At 42.7% G+C, this 22,064-nt stretch overlaps 1 protein-coding gene across 2 annotated transcripts in view; it reads left to right on the top strand.

Moving 5' to 3' along the window:
• The first annotated feature begins 3,958 nt into the window (after positions 1-3,958).
• The window catches only part of FAM160A1 (family with sequence similarity 160 member A1), a 269,946-nt gene continuing 251,840 nt past the window's right edge, over positions 3,959-22,064 (top strand). For both annotated transcript variants that reach the window (XM_032632821.1, XM_032632820.1), the window contains exon 1: positions 3,959-4,297. The gene's annotated coding sequence lies outside the window, so the exon portion shown is untranslated. The remainder of the gene's footprint in view (positions 4,298-22,064) is intronic.

Here is a 22,064-nt window from a genome sequence, read left to right as displayed (position 1 = left end):
TACTGGACGCATGCTGTTAAAAATGCATCTTCAAAAAAAAATGCATCTTCAAACCAGAACTCATACATTGCCAGTGGGAGTGTAAATTGGTATAGCTAGTTTGGAAAACTGACAGTATTAACTAAATCTGACTGATATACACAGCCTGTCATCCAGCAATTCCACTCCTAAGAGAACAGGATACCTGCTTATGCCAGAACACTTAGAAATAGAGAAAAGCACAAAGAGAATAAAAATAAACTGTCATCCTAGTATGGAGATAACAGTTATTAACATTTTAAAGGAGAACCATATTTTACATACTGTTTTGTGGCAAGCTTATTTTATACATTAATGTATTGTGAACATATTCCATTTAATAGTTATTCAACAATGTTTTTAAAAATCTGCCTATAATATTCTAACATGGCTAAACCATAACATATTGTGCTTACGCTTACCATAATTTTGTCTTGTTAGATACTTGGGATATTTCTAATTTTTTCACTACATTTAAATAACATTGTAATGGACATTTTTATATGTAAATTTTTAGCAAATATTTGAATAAATTCTTAGAAGTTAAATTTCTGGTTCAAAAAGTATATACATTTTAATGATTTAGACATCAATTGCTAAAAATTATTGTAATTTATACTCCATTCAGCATGGTATGATATTGTCCAATATCCACAATAGGCATAATTATTTTTTCTAATCTTTGTCAAATTTATAAATAAAAAAGAATTGCCTCTCATTCTAGCTTTACTTAATATGGTTGGACTTTTTATAGAATATTGGCTTTTTTTTTAGAATTCTCTGTTCATCTTCCTTGACTATTTTTCTGTTCTTCTGTCTTTCTTATTTGTTTGTAAGAATGCTTTATAAGGAGTAGCAACTGAAATTCTTTATGTTGTGGGTATTTTTTTCTGCTTTATTACCAACTTTTCATATTTCAAACTCCTTTCCCAAACTAGCAAACTCTGATACTTTAGTGTGTCCCCTTGAGGAAGCAGAATTTAGGAGACACTATCATCAGACAATTTGCATTAGGCACCTTTGTTGGATTTTATTTCTTCTGTTTTCATTTCCTGTCCTTTCTCTCCTGTTTTCTTTCCCTTTCCTTTACTTCTGGGGCATAATGGATATATATGAATTCATATTTGCAGAGAGGGAACATTCTTAAGTGGCTGCCAGGTGTCAGGTACTGTGCTGGACGCTTCACTACATTAATTCATGTCATCCTTAAAACAATCCTAATGAAGTAGGTATTCTTTCATTCATTTTATAAGCTGAGGAAATCAAAGATCATTCAAATCACGTGTGCTTTCTTTCTGGTCTTCCCTTTGGCCTTCTTGATTTTACCCCAACCTTCTCCTTTTGAAGCCTTCTCCATCTTTGTTATGGCAGGTCCAACCTTCCAAGCTGCTCAGGCCAAAACCCTGAGTCCTCCTTGCTTTCTTTTCTTCACATCCAGTCTGTGAGGAATCCCTGACCGCTCATCACCGCCACCCCTATCACCCTGGTCCAATCACTCTCCTCTTGCTCCTGGATTATTTCTTTTTTATTTTTTATAAATTTATTTATTTATTTTTGGGTGTGTCGGGTCTTCGTTTCTGTGCCAGGGCTTTCTCTAGTTGTGGCGAGCAGGGGCTACTCTTTGTTGCGGTGCACAGGCCTCTCACTGTCGCGGCCTCTCTTGTTGCGGAGCACAGGCTCTAGACGCACAGGCTCAGTAGTTGTGGCCCACGGGACTAGTTGCTCCGCGGCATGTGGGATCCTCCGAGACCAGGGCTCAGAACCCGTGTCCCCTGCATTGGCAGGCAGACTCTCAACCACTGCGCCACCAGGGAAGCCCGCTCCTGGATTATTTCAATAGCCTTCTCATTGGTCTCTGCTTCAGCCCTTACCCCCTATTGTCTATTGTCAACCCAGCAGTCAAAGTGGTCCTATCACAGTGTGTCAGAAGATGACACTTTTCTACACAAAATCCTCCAGTGGCTTCCAACTCACGCAGAGTAAGGGCCTCATTTGGCCTGTCACCCCTACTTCTTCTCTGACTTCCCCATTCTGCCACTCTGGCTTCTTGGCTGCTCCCAGAGCACTCAGGCATATTCCTGCCTCAGGGCTTTTGTACTTGCTGTGCTTTCTGCTTCAAAAGTTGTCTGCCCAGTTATCTTGTTTCCCAACCTCCTTCAGACCTTTGCTTAAATACCTCCAGAGGTTTTCTTTGATCACCTACTTAAAAGAACACCCCTCAAACTCCTTATGTCCCACCCCTGCCTAATATTTCTCCATAGCATTCCTTTTTTTAAAAAACATTTTTACTGGAGTATAAGTGCTTTACAACGTTGTTTTAGTTTCTGCTGTATAACAAAGTGAGTCAGCTGTACGAATACATATATCCCCATATCCCCTCCCTCTTGCGTCTCCCTCCCACCCTCCCTATCCCACCCCTCTAGGTGGTCACAAAGCATGGAGCTGATCTCCCTGTGCTACTCCATAGCATTTCTAATCATATTGCAGGCACATATTTTCTTTATCATCTGTCTCTCCCACCTGGAAGGTAAGGTCCATGATGGCTAGGATTTTTATGTTTTTGTTCTCTGCTGTGTCCCCAACCCCTAGAAGAATGTCTAGCATGCAAAAAGCACTCAATCGATATTGGTTGAATAAATGATTGCCCCACATCCCAGTTGTTAGAACAGGCCCAGGTGACCTGCTGGGCAGAACTTCCCCGCTCCTACTCTTCTACCTCCCTGTCCTTCCCCAGTTTTTACTTAGGAGCCACCTGTCTTGCACTTGTTATAGGTGGAAGGCTGGTGAAGGCTGAGAGTTATTCGCAGCAGGTGCATTCCTGCTGCCGTCAACAAGTATAGCAGTAGTGGTAGAGCAGGAAGTGTGAAGTTTGCATCCTCTGATTGCCATGGTTGCAAAAGAGAACCTGAAACTAGGTAAATTTGATTTTGGTTGTTTTCGGATGCCATTCATCAAGAATGGAGGGAGGAAGATACTTCCTCCAAAGGAGAATTTGGTGAGGCCCCAGCAGGACGCTGCTGCGGTAGGAAAAGCTCCACACCCGCCACACCCGCTCAGACTGCGGCTCACCTCAAGTTTCAGCCACACCAACCACAGGGCTCTGAAACTGCCAAGAGAGCCTCTAACCAAGAATTTGATTCCCCCTCCTGGATTTAAAGTTCAGAAAGCAGATCCTTGACTTTACCACCCAAGCATGCAAGAGGTGTGGAAGGCGGAGAAATGCGGAGGTTGAGATGGTAATACCAGCTTGGCAATGTGCGAAGTCTCTGATGGAGGGCAGCTGGCAAACGCGGGGCCGGGCCGGCCGGGGTCCGAGGTCTGGGCTCTGGGAAGGACGGCGAAACACGAGGCAGTGCCAAGGGCCACCGCCATACTCGGGGTGGTAGGGAAACGGATTCCCAACCTGCTCTCCCATTTCCCGGGGAGAGTTGGGGAAATTTCTTTTTGCTGTATAACTGTCCAATTAAAGAGTCCTCATTTTCAGGGGGAAAATTACCAGTGAATTGTGACACGTACACCTATACTCGCAGGGTGCGTGCCGCGTGGAGATGTCTGACTTTCTCCACTCAGCAGAACTCAAGAAATGAGCCTTTTGGCAGGACCGTAAACGTGGGGTGTGTGTGTGTGTGTGTGTGTGTGTGTGTGTTCGTGAAGGGGTGTAGTTCCAGCGACAGGCGAGTCCCCAGGGGCGAGGTGTCCTCCATTCCGCGGGGTTTAAGTTTCGGTGGAAAATTTCCCTCAGAGGCTCCGCCTCCTTCACCTTGGCAACGGGCGCCGGGGCGGCCTCGCAGCTGAGCCCGACCCCCGCGCACCTGACGGCCGCCTCTCCGGGGGGAGGGGCGGGGCTAGCGGCGAGGGCAGGGGCGGGGCCGGACGCGAGCTCCCCTGGGCCGGCCAGGCAGGTCGGGCCCCGTCTCGGCTCGGGCCCCGCCCGCGCTCCCCCGAGTGCGCGGGTTGGGGGGCGGGGGAGCCCAGGAGCGGCGCGGCTCCGCCATCGGCTGACGCACCGTCGGAAAGTTGCGCTCCGACCTTCTCCCACCTCGTACTTTCTTCCCGGGGCGCGCTGTAGACTTGGAGCTGGGTGGGGAGGACCTGGGCCGAGGCGTGAGAGCGGCCGCCGGCCGGGGCGCAGAGCGGACTGTCCCGGTCCGGGCTAGGAGCCCGCTCCCCCTTCCTCGCTGTGCCCAGCGCGGTGGTGGCACAAACTTTCTGGACTGTCCCTGGACAGCCCTGGCGAGTCCCGCACCGGGCCGGGAGGAGGAGCCGCGGCCGCTGACAGGTACGTGGCGTGCGGATCTGAGATTTGCGCTTGAGGGATTATTTTATTTTAGGGTTTATGGGAAGGCGGAGAGCAGAAGTATCCCTTGCCTGTGTTCTCCGACTTGGCGGGAGGAGCAGGAATTGTGAGGGGGGGCCCCCGCTGGGACTATCCCAAACAAGATTGCTGTGTCGGGCCGAGGCACGGCGGGGAGGAGGGGGCTCCCAGAGCTGCTGGACCGGGCGTGACTCGGTGACTGATCCCGGGGGAGAAAGAGCCAGCTTGTTTTGACGGAGGAGGATGGCACCTGGGCTCTCCACCCTTTTTTTGGTTCTTGGGGCCGGAGAGCCTGATCCTACCGGAGGAACTGGCGAAGGCGAAGAGATCTGGGGCTCAGTTTTCCTCTCCCGACCTCCTCGCTTTCACACAAGAGGCAGAGGCGGTGCCACTCTGAGGATTGCAGCGCTTTCCTGGTGTTAGGACTCACTTGTTGGGTGGCTCTTGCTCAGTTTCGTCACATTCTCTAATGAAACTGCGTTCAAGTCGTGGTTGTTATTGATGATGATGATGGTATGTGTGTGCGTGCGTGCGTGTGTGTGTCCTGCTTCGACCTTAACAAAGGTCCCTTGTTAATTCCACTTCTGGTAGGGAGTGGAACTAACTGCTGTCCTATCTCAAGCCCAGCCAGAGAGAGGTGTTGGTGGCAGCGGTAGCCTTGTTTGCTTGGGACTTTGGGAATCACGTGGGTAGTTCTGATGAATTAGCCCAGCTCTGTCCCACCCACTTGGATCCACCCATTCTTAATAGACCCGGTTTATGTTAATCCCAGACTCCTAATTTATTCGGGTTTATTAAGAATGGGTGGATCCAAGTGGGTGGGACAGAGCTGGACTAATACACACTGCTATCTGTAAAAAGATATTCAACAAGGACTGTATAGCACAGGGAACTCTACTCAATATTCTGTAATAACCGAAATGGGAAAAGAATCTGAAAAAGAATGGATGTATGTATTTGTATAACTGAATCACACTGCTGCACACCTGAAACTAACATTGTAAATCAACTATACTCCAATATAAAATAAAAATTAAAAAAAAAATAGACCCGGCTTCCACCATTCAGCAGGTGCTGCGGCCTTAGGCATCCCAGGGTGGGGAGTATTCCCCGTGGAAGGAAGGAGCCCAAAACAGAGGAGAGACAGCCCTGGGGAGGAGTAGTAAACAATGCGCACCATTTGTTGCTTCCCTGTAGATTGGGCCCACTCCCTGCCTTCTGTGGCAGGGCCATGCTATCAAATTCATCTCATTAGAAAGTCAGCTGCTCTCTGCTAATAGCCACAGCAGCCCTGATGAAATTATGTAGGTCATTGAAAAAATAATTCCTGCTTAATCACCTTTATCCTGTTGATTAGCGAGAGAAAAGATTTCCTCTCCTTAATGTACCATGCCTGGTCAGCAGGGTCACCTGCCTGACCTCAAGTTCACTTGTACACCTGGCACTAGACAGGATGTTTTCCCTGAAACAGCCCAAATGTAGCGTACCACAGCCCAAGACCACATCTGGAGAAGTTTAGTGGTCTTCTCTGGACAGAAATGGAGCAGGAGATTCAGTCCATAAATTTACTTTTTAGTGCAGCATATTTGTTGTCTTTAGATAACTTTTCAGATAATTAAAGGCTGGTTTCTTTTAGTTCCAGTTACCCCCTTTCCACATAGCTCATAGAATTGTTTCCATGCTTGTCTTGAAATAAGTTAAGTTTGGGATCCCATTTGTCATTTGACCTGTAGCTTTAGGAACAGGATTAAACTGTGTGGGGCATGTGGAAAAGACAAGAGAAACTGAGTATCACTGAACTAGATTCAGAGAGAGATTTAGAGTGGTCTCATAATCTAGATCTATCTGCCCAGCTAGCTTCCTACTTGCCTCTAAATAGAGACACTATGGTTGTATCACTTTCAATGTAGGCCTCTGAAGACCAGAAATGAGAGGACAGTTTTACTGTAGTGTCGGTAATGCATTGCTGGACAGTTCTTCATGATAACTTCCCAAATTTGGTCCAAAAGACTTTCTCTGCAAAGTTCTTTCTGTTGTAATAGGAAGCCAATAGATTATGTCTGCAAATCAAAAAGCAGATGTACAAATTATTTTGAAATATAGAGGTACATATTAGAAGAAGCCTGAGGAGTGACCTTTGAAATTATGTTCTTGTATTTTATTTTTATTTATTTTAAAAAATATTTACTTATTTGGTGGCATCAGGTCTTGGTTGCAGCATGTGAGATTTTTCATTGCGGCATGCGGGCTTCTCTCTAGTTGTGGCGCATGGGCTCTAGAGTGCGTGGGCTCAGTAGTTGTGGTGCATGGGCTTAGTTGCTCCGCAGCATGTGGGATCTCAAACCCGGGTCCCCTGCGTTGGAAGGTGGATTCTAAACTACTGGACCACCAGGGAAGTCCCCTTGTATTACTTTTATAAAGAAAATTTGGTAAGGAAGCTCTCTCTCTCTGCAAATATAAAACAATTGCTTTCTCTGACCCCTGCTGAGATGCTCAATCTTTGTTCTGTGTGCATTTGTCTCATAGGGCAATACATAGACCCTTTGAAGAGCTGGACCCTCAGATTCTGGCCTTGGAACATGACTTACATCTATTTCACTCTTATTCTCAGTGACTTCTGACTCTTAGTTTTTAGCCTACATAGGAGAACAGTGACCAGTAACTTCAGGTACTTCATTTATAGGGATCTCTTAGTGAAGACAGTAACGGAAAGTAACATTTTTATAGTGCTTTATGAGTAACAGTGCTTTCACAGGTATACCGTATTTGTGCTTTGTGATTTAACCATTTTGTAGTTGGTGTCTTATATTCAGCTTACACAGGAGGAGAATAGATGAGATTCAGAGAAAATAAGGAATTTTCAGGTGCATACTTTGTTCCTGTATGTGGTGGACTCAGACCCGAATGCAGGACTTTTCTGATTTAGAGGCCAGGCTTTTAATTTTTTCTCTGCTACATTTTGTGCAGTGTTTAGATGTGTAGTGTTTAGAATGGGACCTTATTTCTCATGAATCAAAATGAGTGCTCACTGGGGACAGGACTGTATAGAAACACGTTCTTATACATGTGTGTACATGCATATAATCTTTATATCCTTTGCATCTCAACAGTGTAGCTGCAACCCAGGAGGTGGGACAGGTGATAAATGCCCCAATAGTTGCCATAAGGAACTTTTGGTAGGGTCTAAAATTGAGAAAAATCAGAAAATAGTAATCTAAATGTGTGATTTACAAATATGGAAGTAATTACTAGAAGAAACATCTAAAAGAATTGAAGGGGCTTCTTTTGGAGAGTGGAACTCAAGGTTGGGGAGGAGCCAGGCAGGCGTCTGCTGTTTTTGGCCTTGTACCTTATAACCTTATACCTTACATTTTATGCTATGTACATGTGTGTGTATATATATATATGTATATGTATATATATATATATATATATTTAAGATATCCTTTGGCAAGGAAAGAGTAAAGCTTTGTTTTCAGAATTTTAGAGCTGAAAGGGACCACAGAGATTGTTTATTCTCCATCCTTTGATTTTGCAGGTGAGGAAATTGTGGTAGAGGAGTTTAATTGTTTTGCCAAGGTCACATGACTGTGGAGACACCCCTCTCCCAGCACAGGTTCACACCCTTCCCCAGGCAGGTGGAAATTTCCCCCATGTTTGTGATTCCTCAGTTACCTTTCCAGGCACTGTTGTCCTTTCCGTCTAGTTTTTACAATGTTTGAATAGGTTACAGGGCTGTGGATTCAAAAGTAGGTAGCTATCTCTAATTCCTCATATTTCCATCATGAAAATGCTTCAGATAGTTTCAGAGTCTGCAGAATCCTTTTTTTTCTTCTTTTTTTTTGGTTAATTCTGAAATAACTTAGAGACACCTTTGCAGTTTGTTTGCAACTGTTCAGGAACTGACAGTGTTGAATTTGATAAATACTGGAGTTTGGCCTAAACTTTTATCCCTATAAGCTATTACTAACGGGAGATGGTAAGGGGCCCTTCCAATGTCTATGTATGTTGTTCAGTTTTGAAATTCTGAGAATAAGGAAACAGCTGTCTTCCAAAAGAGAGGTAGAGGCAGATAATATTGTAGAGAATATTGTAGAGCTAAAATAGAAAAGTTTTTTAACATCCTAAGATTTCCCTTTTTTTTTTTCTTTTTTTTTTTTGCGGTATGCGGGCCTCTCACTGTTGTGGCCTCTCCCGTTGCGGAGCACAGGCTCCAGACGCGCAGGCTCAGCGGCCATGGTTCACGGGCCCAGCCGCTCCGCGGCATGTGGGATCTTCCCGTACCGGGGCATGAACCCGTGTCTCCTGCATCGGCAGGCGGACTCTCAACCACTGTGCCACCAGGGAAGCCCCTTCCCTTTTCTTTATACATAAAATTTTTTCCTACTTCCCCTCCAATTATATCACTAACTTAAAATAAAACTTTATTTTTTCTGATTATACACACAATACATATTATTCAACATTCAAACATCACAGAAATATGTAATGTTGAAAGATAAAGTGCACTGTGATCTTGTATTCTAGAGAAACTTCCCCCAAATTTCCCTGTATTAAAAATATGTTTATTATTGTTATTGTTAATAACAAGTGGGGTAATATAAAACAACTTTCAACTTCGTTTTTATTTTTAACTTAATTGGTGTTGAAAATGTTCCCATGACCATACATACAGATCATACTGTATAGTATTGCATGACACGTTATTTTAACAGTTTCCTGTTGTTGGAAATTTGGGTTGTTTCCCATTTTTCTATAGTAAGACTAGTGCTTTAGAGAACATCCTTTAAAGTCTGTCTTTGTACACTTGTGTAGGAAAGGTTTGTGAAAGAGTCAGAGGTATGAAAATGCTAAATTCCTCTAATTTACACTTCCTCTAATAGTGTCCCTACATTTTAAATTATATTAATAGCTTTCTTTTTTGAATGTATTGGACTGAAGATAGAAATTATTATTACATGACCCGACTGTGAAACAAAAGGTCGTAGTAACAGAAGGCGCTGAGCTTTTAGGTAAGGCTTACCTCATTTCTTCACATGTCAGGTTCTTTTTGGTTTTAATGTTTTCCCCAAGAGAACATAGTAATCGATAACAGCTATAAAAATACTCTGCAATTGTCGGATGAGCTGCTAATTATTTTTTATGGAGCATAGTTAAAAAAAAATTTTTTTAAGAACATTATTCTAGGACATGCTATTAAGGAGTTCAGAGAATCCACCAGGTTTTGCAGAATGCAGAGTGAGTGTATTTTAGCTCCTCTTCTTGTATGAAAATTTACCTCTGTTGAAATATTGGTCATGGGTCAATTTTAAGATCTTTAGGCCTATAGAAAGTCCCAGGAACTGATTTCACTCATCTGTGTGTGGCAAATGTGAAATATGATACTTTGGCTAAATTTCATGACCCAGGCTCATTGAAGGAGGAACATTTCAGAAATTCCTGTGGCAGAGTTTTTATTGACCATCTTAGAGAGTTGATTAATATTTTCATCGAGTCCAAGCTTTTTTCATAAGCATTCAATTAGAAGATTATGTTGCATTCCTCAAGATGAGTATCTTCTGCTTTGTTTGTGTTCATGGAACTTGTACTTGGAGTTCATTCATGATTTTCTTTGTAATATATCACAATGAGTATAAAAGTATCTTAACAAATATAAATATCTGTACAGTATAAACATATACACCCTTTATATGTATATGACATATATACATGTGTGTATTTATGCATAAGTGATGTAAGCTATACTGTAAAAATATGATCATCGGGACGTCCCTGGTGGTTGAGTGGTTAAGACTCTGCACTTCCACTGCAGGGGGCACGGGTTCGGTCCCTGGTCGGGGAACTAAGATCCTGCATGCAGCATGGCGCAGCCAAAAAAAAAAAAAAGATCGTCAGTAGGTCATTTAGCATGAAACTTTGTGCATCCTCAAAATGGAGATGATGCTGCCCATATTTACTGTATTAGGAAAAATGTTTCTTGATATTTTTTGTATGAAAAATTCTTTCGTAAAAAAAGAATTTCTTAGAATACAAGAGAAACTTCATCATTTGTATATAGTACTTTTGATTTTTTTTCGTGGGAAGATGCAACATACCTTATGTATTAGTCTTGGTTACTGCCTGTTCGCTAACATTGTCACTTTTTTGGTAAGTTGAATATTTAAAATCTCTCCTGTTTGTGTATATTGCAGACTGTTTACACTTTGGCTTATTTTTATTTATTTTTCACTTTGGCTTATTTTAAGCAAGATGCAGTAATTTAAATGCTTATGAAAAATGTGACAGTAGGACTTCCATTGACCTTGATTTACTTCAGGAAATACCAGATAACCTGCTATTTACCTGAGTTGTGTTAGAAACTTCATGGTTAATGCTAATCTCTTATCAGCTTGATGAAGTTTGACCTTCTCTCAGTTTCCTCCTTGTTCTTCTCCACTGGGTTCCTGTTGAAGACTTTGTGTGTCTGATTTGGAAAGTGGACCCTGCAGTTGCTCTTGATGAATCAGCTTGTAAGTTGTGTTTAGTGTTTAAGTTGTGTTTAGGCAGGCTGGTTGTGTTGCCTCCTGCCTTTTTTTCCTCTAAAGTAATCCCACCTCTTGATCATGTTTTAGGATTAGTTTGCCACCAAGGAGTGGTCATTCCTCTCCAGTGAATCAGAAAAATGAGTTGGTCTGATGAGGCTTCCTGACTCAAGACTGACTGATTCAACCTGCTGTCCTGCGGGCTTCTGTCAGGATGGGCACGCCAGAAGCAAACTATCAACTCGGCTCCCTTCCCTATATGGGTAATCCCTAAATCTGCGTCTTCATTGATGACCTTTGGAATCCTAGGCTTGCTTCTCCAGTCCTGCTGCATAGGTCTCCATTTCGATCCTGACATCAAATTAAACTGTAGGGTGACACGAGTAGCTCATCTTAATCACCTAGCAGAGTACCTCATCTTGAATAGAATCCTGTACGTGTTTGTCATTGATGGTCTGCCTCTTATTATCACATGGGCAATTATAATATTTTTTTACCTTGTTTTTGCTTCTAGTTTTTCCTTCTGTAATCCATTTTCATGCCACAGTCAGTTTGATTTTATAAAGTATAGCTTTGCTCATGTCTCTGATCACGGTCCTTGTTGCCTACTGGATAATGACTCAGTTCAAGCTGTGATGGTTAAATTTAGGTACCAACGTGACTGGGCCACAGGGTGCCCAGAGATGTGGTTAAACATTATTGTGGGTGTGTCTGTGAAGGTGTTTCTGGATGATATTAACACTGGAATTGGTAGACTGAGTAAAGCAGATGGCCTTTCCATTGTCGGTGGGCGTCATTCAATCCATTGAAGACCTGAACTGAACAGAAAGGCTGAGTAAGGGAGAATTTGCTCACTCTGCCTGTTTTTGAGCTAGGGCATCCATCTTCTGTGACTTTGGCCTCAAACTTGGACTTGAACTATATTATCAGCTGTCCTACTTCTCTGGCTTGCCGAGTGCAGACCTTGGGACTTCTCAGCCTTCATAATTGCATGAGCCAATTCCTTATAATAAACCTTTCTATCTGTCTCTATATATACACACACACATCTCCTTTATATATACGTCTCCTGTTGGTTCTCTTGTCTCTGGAGATCCCTGACTAATGCTCAAGGCATCTATGATCTGGTGCCCTGTTTAGATCCTCTGCTCTGGCTGCCATGCTGATCTGTTCCTCATTCCTGAGCACGCCTGCCTATTCCTTACTTGCCATCTTGCTGGGACCAGTCCTTCCTCTTTCCAGTTATTTCAGTGATGTGAATTATTCAAAGCCTAGTTCAGAGCCTGTGTCCTCCTTTAACCTTTCTTGGCTATCTTTTCCTGTAGCAATTTCCTGGCATCTGAATCTCCGTACTGAAATTTTAGGAATTTAGTCATTTGATGCTTTCTAGTGTTATCTTTTGTGTAATTATTCTTCTTCCAAATTATATTATAAACTCCATTAGGACTTGGATCAAGCTCTACACTCCAAATCCTCCACTGTTCTTAGTTTTGCTTCACATTGTAGGTGGCCAGTGAGTGTTTACTGCTTTTTTTTTTTTTTTTTAAAAAGCGCTAAGCTCTACCAAGGAAGGAAAGGCAAGTGTAGGGCATGTGTGCGCAGTCCCCCATCTTGAGCTCATGGAAGAAATGTCTAGTTCATTGCCCACAGGACCCAGAACTCTTTATCAATGCAGGGATCCAGAAGGACTCTGCCAGCTGTTTGGGGTTGTTACTAGAAATGAAACTTATATATCATCCTCGACCTAGAGCCAACTATTCCTAAGAAAAAAATTGTCATATTTAAAGTCCTGTTGAATTAGCCCTTTCCTGAGGTACTGCTTTGCTCCTGTTTTTGCTCTCATCTGCTTTGCCCTTGTCTCTTATAATTCCCTTTGCTCTGCCTCTGGCTAAGTTGTTTCATATCTTCCTCTGTAAATATGTTATGTAGCCTGTTGGTGTCAATAATTTTGAACAAGGGTGAAGAAGACGAAATATGGAAAATGAGCTGTATGTTCCTAGGCAATTTGGATTTGTCAACTTTTATGCACGTTTCATTCAAGCTCTGTTTGATTTTCCTCATTTCTCCTGCAATTGAATGTAGTTTTTAAAAAAAAGTTATTTATTTATCTTTGGTTGCATTGGGTCTTCATTGCTGCGTGTGGGCTTTCTCTAGTTGTGGTGAGCGGGGGCCACTCTTCTTTGTGGTGTGCGGGCTTCTCAGTGCAGTGGCTTCTCTTGTTGAGGAGTATGGGCTCTAGGCGCACAGGTTTCAGTAGTTGTGGCTCGAGGGCTCAGTTGTTGTGGCTTGCGGGCTCTAAAGCACAGGCTCAGTAGTTGTGGTGCCCGGGCGTAGCTGCTCCATGGCATGTGGGATCTTCCTGGACCAGGGATCAAACCCATGTCCCCCTCATTGGCAGGCAGATTCTTAACCACTGCGTCACCAGGGAAGTCCCTTGAATGTAGTTTTTGAGGAACATCATTGGAAATCTGACTCATTATGCTCTTTGGCATGTCTTTTAATCTGAGAGTATTGCAAACCCTCTGCACTTTCCATCCCCCTTCCCCTGCTCTCCTGCACTTATCTTCTAACATATTACAATTTACTTATTTATTATGTGTATTGTTTATCAGCTGTCTCCCCGAATAAGAACATAAAGCTCCACGAAGGGCAGGGATCTTGGCTGAATTAGTTTTGACTGTCTTTGGCTCTGTGTCGCAAGACGTAGACCAGTGCCTGCCATCCAGTAAGTGTTTGTTGAACTGAGTGGGCGTTTGCTAACTTGAAACTTTCCACCACCACATCCCCTTTGTTGTCTAGGCTTTCTGTTGAATCCTCTGGGCTCTCTCTTTCTTTTTTCCTTCTGTTCGGACCTAGTTAGTTCTTTCAAACCATACGCCTACCTATTCCCCAGGTCTTTGCCTTTGTAACAGGCACATCACTAGCAGGGGTAATTTAGAGTCACAAAGCACTATCACATATACGATCTCATCTGAAGTATTTTTGAGTCTGTGATGGCAATGAATTCTTTAGGGCCTGTCTTTGACCAGAGTATGCAAGTTAGCAAAGTCTTGTCCCATCAGGGGATGCAGCCATTCTTCAGTGAGTGCTAGGCATACCCTCCCCTTGGCTGTGCTGTTGCCAAATTATAAATAAGGAGCATGCCTCTTTGATAGCAGCTTCTGGCCTTCTAGGAACAATCATTATATTTCCCAGAAGAGTGTGTATGTGGTATAAGGCCCTCAAGTAAAGTGGTAAAAATGAGAAAGGAAAAAAGAGAAACAGACAACCACCAACAAGGTTATGGGACACTTTTCAATGGAAAGTACTTGGCTAGATGCTGAAAAACTATTATTGCCCCAAAGTTAATTTGATAGCGGGAGTTCCATGTTGATGTGTCCAGCAGGAATTGGAGACACAAGCATGGAATTGAAAACGTTGGCCTGAAGGATACAGATCATGTAGAGATGAGAGCCGGTGGCTTTTAAGTTCTCTACCAGTAAATTGCTGTTCCTGTCCTCTGGCCCCTGTCGTTGCTGAGCTAAGAAGACGGAGCCGTTTTCTTCCTAAAGGGCTTCTGTTCTTGCCTCCGAGCCATGGGAGTGCTCAATAACATTACTGTCTAATGATGACATAGGAATATTCCTGTGAGCAGTTGCAGAGCTGAAGGCATGTTACACATTGACAGGTGCTCACAAATCTCCTTTTGCTGTTTTGAAATATCACTGCCAGGGGAGTTGTATACATCTTGTTCTGGCAGAGCGGTCTTAAATAAATATTCATTCCTTTTACCTATTACTTTAAGAGAAATGCCAGGATTTCATCTTCAGGCTGCCAGAAGCAATTTTGGAGAAATTGTATTGTAACTTTTTTCAAGATACTTATTTTCATATAGCGTATTTATTTATACATTCATATATTAATGTTATTCTTAATGATGAAGGGACCTGCACTTTGAGGTTAGTGGAAAATCAGGGGTTAAATGGAGGTCTTTGATCAATTACAGTCTCTGGTAAATTAATTAGCAAGTTTCTATCATTGTTGGAGGCAACATGGGTGAGGTGGGAAGAGGATGCAATTTGGATGCAAATCTGGTTCAAATCCCTGCTTTACTATTTAGTAAATATGTGTCTTTGCACCAGTTACTTTCCTATGATGAACCTCAGCTTCTTTATCTCTAAGTGGAAATAATGCCCAACCCAGGAGGTTTCCGTGAGGGTTAAATAAGATAACTCATGTGAAGTGCTTACCATGGAAGTAATATTCAATTCATGGTAATTGTTATTTATTACTGAAGCTCTATTAGCACTATTCTAGGGATTGTTTGGGGGTCTTTCAAAAGGTATGTAAGATATATGTCTGCAAGGCCACAAAAGATAGTGACAGATATGTATTTGACACACACAAAAAATCAGGACAGCATGTGATGAAGTGTTATTTGTATAGAAAGTAAGTGCAAGAAACCAGGAAGGTAGAGGTCATGGTGGTCATAGGCTTCAAGAATCATGGTGGGGGTCATATTAGGATTCCTTTGGTTGTAAATTTTAGAAATTTAAACTGTACAGCAGGGAATTTATTGGTTCATATGGTCAAAGGTATGGGAGAAGTGAAGGCGGTCTTGGAAACCAAAACTGAAAACTCCTATACCACCAAGACTCTCTGTGTCTTATCCCTACTTCTCTCTGAGTCAGTTTCCTCCACGTGGCTGGGGGCATGACTGCCAGAAAGGCAAGGATCACCCAGAAAGAGGGCCTGACTTTCTTTTAGTCTACATCTCAGAATCCCAGGAATGCCTCTGGTCAACTTCGCTTGGGTGACACCCTTTTCCCTGTGGCCAGGGGCCCAAATTATTTGGTAATTGGCAGCCCCATCTAGAAATACATATCCATAGTTAGGACGCAGAGAAAGAACAGTCTCCTGAAAGAAGGGTTGTGCCATTCATAAAAGAAAGGAGGGTGCTGGATGGAGGAGCAGGAGGCGTGTTTACTTTTTTTTTTTGCGGTACGCGGGCCTCTCACTGTTGGGGCCTCTCCCGTCTCGGAGCACAGGCTCCGGACGCGCAGGCTCAGCGGCCATGGTTCACGGGCCCAGCTGCTCCGCGGCATGTGGGATCTTCCCGGACCGGGGCACGAGTCCGTGTCCCCTGCATTGGCAGGCGGACTCTCAACCACTGCGCCACCAGGGAAGCCCCGCGTGTTTACTTTTGAGGGGGAAGAGGACATCTTGAGCTGGTTGCAGGGTTAGAGGCAGGTGTGCAGAGCACTGAACCAAAGGCACAGAATCCAGAATGAGAAGATGGGTTGTATTAGTGAAACAGGATCAGGTAGACTCAGGGTGAGTGGTTTGAAGGGGTTGGTTGAGGAGTTTGGACTGATCTGATGGGCATAAATCCTAAGAATCGACATCAAATTGACATAGACATGTTGGATCCTGGCTTTTATTCTTTAAAAATAGGTTTCATATTCTTTTGTTTCACTTTCATCTATGTATGCGTATTACATATGTGTGTGTGTTTGTTGAACTATGATGTAAAATGTACTTTTTAGATCAGAAGAGTTTGCAGGCCATTGTAGTTAAATTATACTGGCAAATAAAAGCACAAATAAATCTCAAAAAAAACCAGGTTTCATATTGTAGGCTGAGTATTTGAATTGGTAACTTGAGGACTAAGTTGCGCACACTGGAGAAGTTACATTCATTGAGTACAGACAAGGTAGTCTTTGTAGTCAAGAGGCGGATGTCCGTCCTGGCACTACCTTAAAAATTAGATGTTGTCAAGCATTTATCTTACTTTTCCTGTTTAAAAAAAAAAAACAAAAACCCTGTATTTCAGAGTAACCAAATAGATTGTTTGAACAAAAATCTTATTTTTAGAAGAATTCCAGCTGGTAAATGCAGAAGGAATGATATAAAGAAAATAGTATCATTTCATTACCCCTAATGAAATAACAGATCTAGGGAATGGTCATCTGTGACTGTGAAAACTATTAGGTCAAAGGCTGATTGGGAACTTTATAATTGATGGATCAGGCTGATAACCCCAGGACCCACTGATCAATCTTAATATTACAAAAAGAGAAAGAAGTGAATACGTGCCCCCTAATTTGATGCAATAGGGAATATATAGAACCATCTCTGAAGTTTCTTGCCAAAAAGCTGAATGTGATTCTGATCAAGACTTTAGATCTGACTACTAGTTTATAAGAAGCATAGGAAAAAGAGGACCTTGTCAAAAAGTACCATGGAGATGTGACCAGCCAAATCCAGAATGCAGAAATTTCTGTAGGACAAATTATTCAGTTTGTTCAGGAAATAAGTGGCAAGAAAAACAAGGAAGAGGAACTATTATTTTTTCTCCCAAAGTCAGTGTCAGATTAAGTGTTTTTATTTATTATTTTTTAAAAAGTGGCATTGAGGGCTTCCCTGGTGGCGCAGTGGTTGAGAGTCCGCCTGCCGATGCAGGGGACACGGACTCGTGCCCCGGTCCGGGAAGATCCCACATGCCGCGGAGCGGCTGGGCCCGTGAGCCACACCTACTGAGCCTTCGCGTCTGGAGCCTGTGCTCCGCAACAAGAGAGGCCGCGATAGTGAGAGGCCCGCGCACCGCGATGAAGAGTGGCCCCCGCTTGCCACGACTAGAGAAAGCCCTCGCACAGAAACGAAGACCCAACCCAGCAAAAATAAATTAATTAAGTAATAAACTCCTACCCCCAACAAAAAAAAAAAAAAAAAAAAAAAGTGGCATTGAGACTTAAGAGACATAACCATGTTTAGATCTTGGTTTGGCTAAATCAACATAAAGTTATAAATTATAAATATAAAATTATGAGACAATTTGGGAAATTTAAACTCTGGATATTAGACAAATTAAAGGACTCTTAAAAAAAGGGAATGATAATTATATTATTATTAAAAAAGAGTCTATTTCTTAAAGATACATACTGAAATGTTTTTCAGATTACGTGATATTGTGTTAGTTTCCTATGACTGCAGTAACAAATTAACACAGACTGGGTGGATTAAACAACAGAACTTTATTCTCTCTTAGTTCTGGAGGCTAGAAGTCTAAAATCAAGGTGTAGGCAAGCCCATGCTCCCTCTGAGATGCTAGGGGAGAATTCTTACCTCTTCCAGGTTTGGAAGCTGTCCTTGGCTTGTGGCTGCATCTCTCTGCACCGTCTCATGGCCTTCTCCTCTTGGTATGTCTGTGTCTCATCTCCCTCTGCCTGTCTCCTATAAAGATTCATGTGATTGCATTTAGGGCTTACTTGGATAATCCAAGATAAATTCCTCCTTAAGATCCAAAGTTACAGTCACAGTTTTTTGCCATGTAAAGTAATATTCACAGCTTCTGGGGATTAGGAAGTGATATGTTTTTGCAGACCATTTTTTCTGCTTATTTCAGATATGATATATGAAGTTTGCGTTAAAACAATCCAGCAGAGGAAAGGAGTGGGAATGGGAGATTATAAATAGCTATACATTGTTAATTCTTGAGCCGAGTGATGGCAGTTCATCATACTACTCTCTCAACTTTGTATGTACTGAAAATTTCCATAACAAAAAGTGAAAACCAGAAAAGGTAAACCAAAATGCCTCCGTAATCAGGTCCTCTCAGAATCTGGAACATACCATATTAAGCTCTGATAAATACAAACCTCCATTTTTTTCTGTTCATAAAACTTAGATATGAGACATCTAACATCCTCGTTAATCCTTCAGGCTTTTGCTGCCTTTGCAGACATACTTCTTGGTGCTTCTCAAGAAAACTAAAGGGTGAATGACTATCCCTTCACTTGAAATTCAGAAATTGTAAGACCTGAGACTTAGGTAAGAACCCCTTTTGCTGTTCCTCACTGAAATACTGGTGAGTGTGTGAAGGAGCGTGGTCCACTTAGGAAACTCATGTGCCAAGTGACATCATGACATCTTTGTCAAGCAGATGAAATCATGAAAGGGTCAACATCTTTACTATAGGGCCCATCTTTCAACCGTTTGTGTGGTTTTGTTTGTTTTCATTTTTTAAAAAAATTTTATTTCTTTGTTTTTGGCCACGTTGGGTCTTCATTGCTGCGCACGGGCTTTCTCTAGTTGTGGAGAGTGGGGTCTACTCTTCATTGAGGTACACGGGTTTCTCGTGTGGTGGCTTCTCTTGTTGCAGAGCATGGGCTCTAGGTGCACAGGCTTCAGTAGTTGTGGCTTGTGGGCTCTAGAGTGCAGGCTCAGTAGTTGTGGTGCACAGGCTTAGTTGCTTCGCGGCATGTGGGATCTTCCCGGACCAGGGCTCGAACCGGTGTTGCCTGCATTGGCAGGTGGATTCTTAACCACTGCGCCACCAGGTAAGTCCCCAGAATTTTTATTTCTTAAAATACCACTAGGGCTTCCCTGGTGGCGCAGTGGTTGGGAGTCCGTCTGCCGATGCGGGGGACGCGGGTTCGTGCCCTGGTCCGGGAGGATCCCACGTGCCGCGGAGCGGCTGGGCCTGTGAGCCATGGCCGCTGAGCCTGCGTGTTTGGAGCCTGTGCTCCGCAATGGGAGAGGCCACAGCGGTGAGAGGCCCGCATACCGCAAAAAAAAAAAAAAAAAAAAAAAAAAAAAAAAAAAAAATACCACTATATGCCCAATTCAGGCTTAAGTGTATGTGTTACAGAGGATAATGACTGTCAAGACAGTGTTTTAGGCAATTCAAGTTACTTCACATATACTTTAGTTGCTTAATGTTTTTTTTTTTTTTTATGGTACGTGGGCCTCTCACTGTTGTGGCCTCTCCCGTTGCGGAGCACAGGCTCCGGACGCGCAGGCTCAGCGGCCATGGCTCACGGGCCCAGCCATTCCGCGGCATGTGGGATCTTCACGGACCAGGGCACGAACCCGTGTGCCCTGCATCGGTAGGCGGACTCTCAACCACTGCGCCACCAGGGAAGCCCGCTTAATGATTTTTTTAAAGGAAGGAAAACAGAAATTCATATGCAGAGTCTCCGATGAAGTAATGCCTGGGTTGTGACTTAAGTCACCAAAAGCAGCATGTTTAAATATGCATTTATCCTTTAGAAGTCAGTTTATTAACCTGCCGTGGTTTTCTTTCCTCAGTGGTTTTCATATTGAATTTGTTTCTTTCCAAGTTAAAACCTGTATTTTTAAGGGATGGTACAGACTCTAGTTGCACAGTCTCAAAATTAGACTTTTTTTAGCTTATGGAATTAGAATTTAGCTGTTACATTTGTTGTTGATATGAGACTGCTGAAACCCAGTTTCCTCCTTTATGTTTGTTCTGAGTGTGGTACAAATTGGCCTGTATACATCAGACACAAGAACATGTGGCCAATTCAGTACAAAATTCAACTTTTTGTGGTATATGTGTATTCATAGCGTTTACAAGGCTGACTACCTTTTGAACTTCTTACTACATTGCTATGACATGGTAACCCAGGCCTACTGGAGAGCTGTATCTTTTGGAGGGTGTGGACTACAAGTGCATATCATAGTAATATAGGTATAAAAATGACTTTTCCATGTGGGTGAAGTCATTGGTGGAAGAATAGTTTTAAATCCTTGCAAGTCTCTTGGGCATTCTAGTTGCTTACTAAATGGTTTATTATAAAACTTGATGGTGATTATTAAATCTCTCAGCCATTCCCTCCTTTTAGAGTTGTAAAATCACCTGATTTATGTACCTTATAATAAAGGAGAAATGATGTATGGAAATAATTGAGATAATGGTTTACATTTCACTTGATATAGTATCATGATAATCTGTTCTGCATTTTTTAGTGTGTTTTTGTGCAAGGAAGAAATATTTACTCAATAATAAGATATAGGTTCTTTTATTACCCAGGTGTAGCTCAGTTTTTCAGGAACACACATTTTTACATAAAATGAGATACTTATTAAGTTTTGTTTTTGTCTTTGTTACTTTTTCTTCTTTATCTAAAAGAAGATAAAATTGATGCTGAACTCTGAAAAAGAACTCTGACATTTGCATGACTTTTTTTGTTTGCAATAATTAACAAATAAGGAATTCTTAGGCAAAGCCAAAGCGTTTTCTTTGAGTAAATACTTTTTTGAGTATTTACTTTGAGTAAATAACGAATATAGAATACCTTCCAAACCTTTAGTGCTTTTACCTCCTTAGTGTCTCTCAGATCCATTCATTTCTCTCATCTGTGTTAGCTCCACCCTCTCTTCTAGATTTTTACAATAGATTCTTTTTAAAAAAAAATAAATTTATTTATTTATTTTTGGTTGCGTTGGGTCTTTGTTGCTGTGTGCGGGCTCTCTCTAGTTGCGGCGAGCGGGGGCTACTCTTCGTTGTGGTGCACAGGCTTCTCATTGCAGTGGCTTCTCTTGTTGTGGAGCATGGGCTCTAGGCATGGGCTTCAGTAGTTGTGGCTCACGGGCTCAGTAGTTGTGGCTTGCAGGTTCTAGAGTGCAAGCTCAGTAGTTGTGGCACATGGGATTAATGGCTCCGTAGCATGTGGGATATTCTCGGACCAGAGCTCGAACCTGTGTCCCCTGCATCGTCAGGAGATTCTTAACCACTGTGCCACCAGGGAAGTCCCTCTTTCACTTCTTAATGTACCCACAGTCTTTTAAAAAGCCACAGAGCCTTTGCACATGCTGTTCACAATACTTGGAACATCATTCTCCTCCACCCCCACTGTCTCCATACCTCTCCCCACATAGTCCTCTTTGCTTTTATTAGTTAACTCCTATTTATCTTCAGCTCAAGCTAATACATCTCCTCAGGGAAGCCTCTTTACACTAGCTGGATCTCACTATTATATGCTTGTTGAAATAATTTTCTAGGCCCCAGATGCAGCCGCTTCTGCCCAGGGTGCCACCTCAGCAAACTGACACTTAGATGATTCTGGTGTCCCTGAAACCGCTCTGCTTGACCTGGAACGCAGTGAGCATAGCTAGTCAGCCATTCTGCAAGGGCCAAGCCAGCTCTGGGCCTTCTCACTCCAGACAAGGGTGACTGTGCGGCCCTAGTTGGTCACCAATGTTTTCTATTTTTCTTTTCCTTGTTCTATTAATTAATTAATTTATGCATGCTGCATTGGGTCTTAGTGCGGTGTGCGGGATCAGTTGCGGCATGTGGGATCTAGTTCCCTGACCAGGGATTGAACCCGGTTCCCCTACGTTGGGACCTTGGAGTCCTAGCCACTGGACCACCAGGGAAGTCCCTCTCTTCTTTGTTCTTTATTCTTTATCCTATGAAGGCTTCCAGC

Source organism: Phocoena sinus, chromosome 5 (assembly GCF_008692025.1).
Source record: "Phocoena sinus isolate mPhoSin1 chromosome 5, mPhoSin1.pri, whole genome shotgun sequence".
Lineage (NCBI taxonomy): Eukaryota > Metazoa > Chordata > Mammalia > Artiodactyla > Phocoenidae > Phocoena > Phocoena sinus.
The sequence above is the reverse complement of the archived record's forward strand: the minus strand, read 5'-3'. Positions and strand labels throughout refer to the sequence as shown.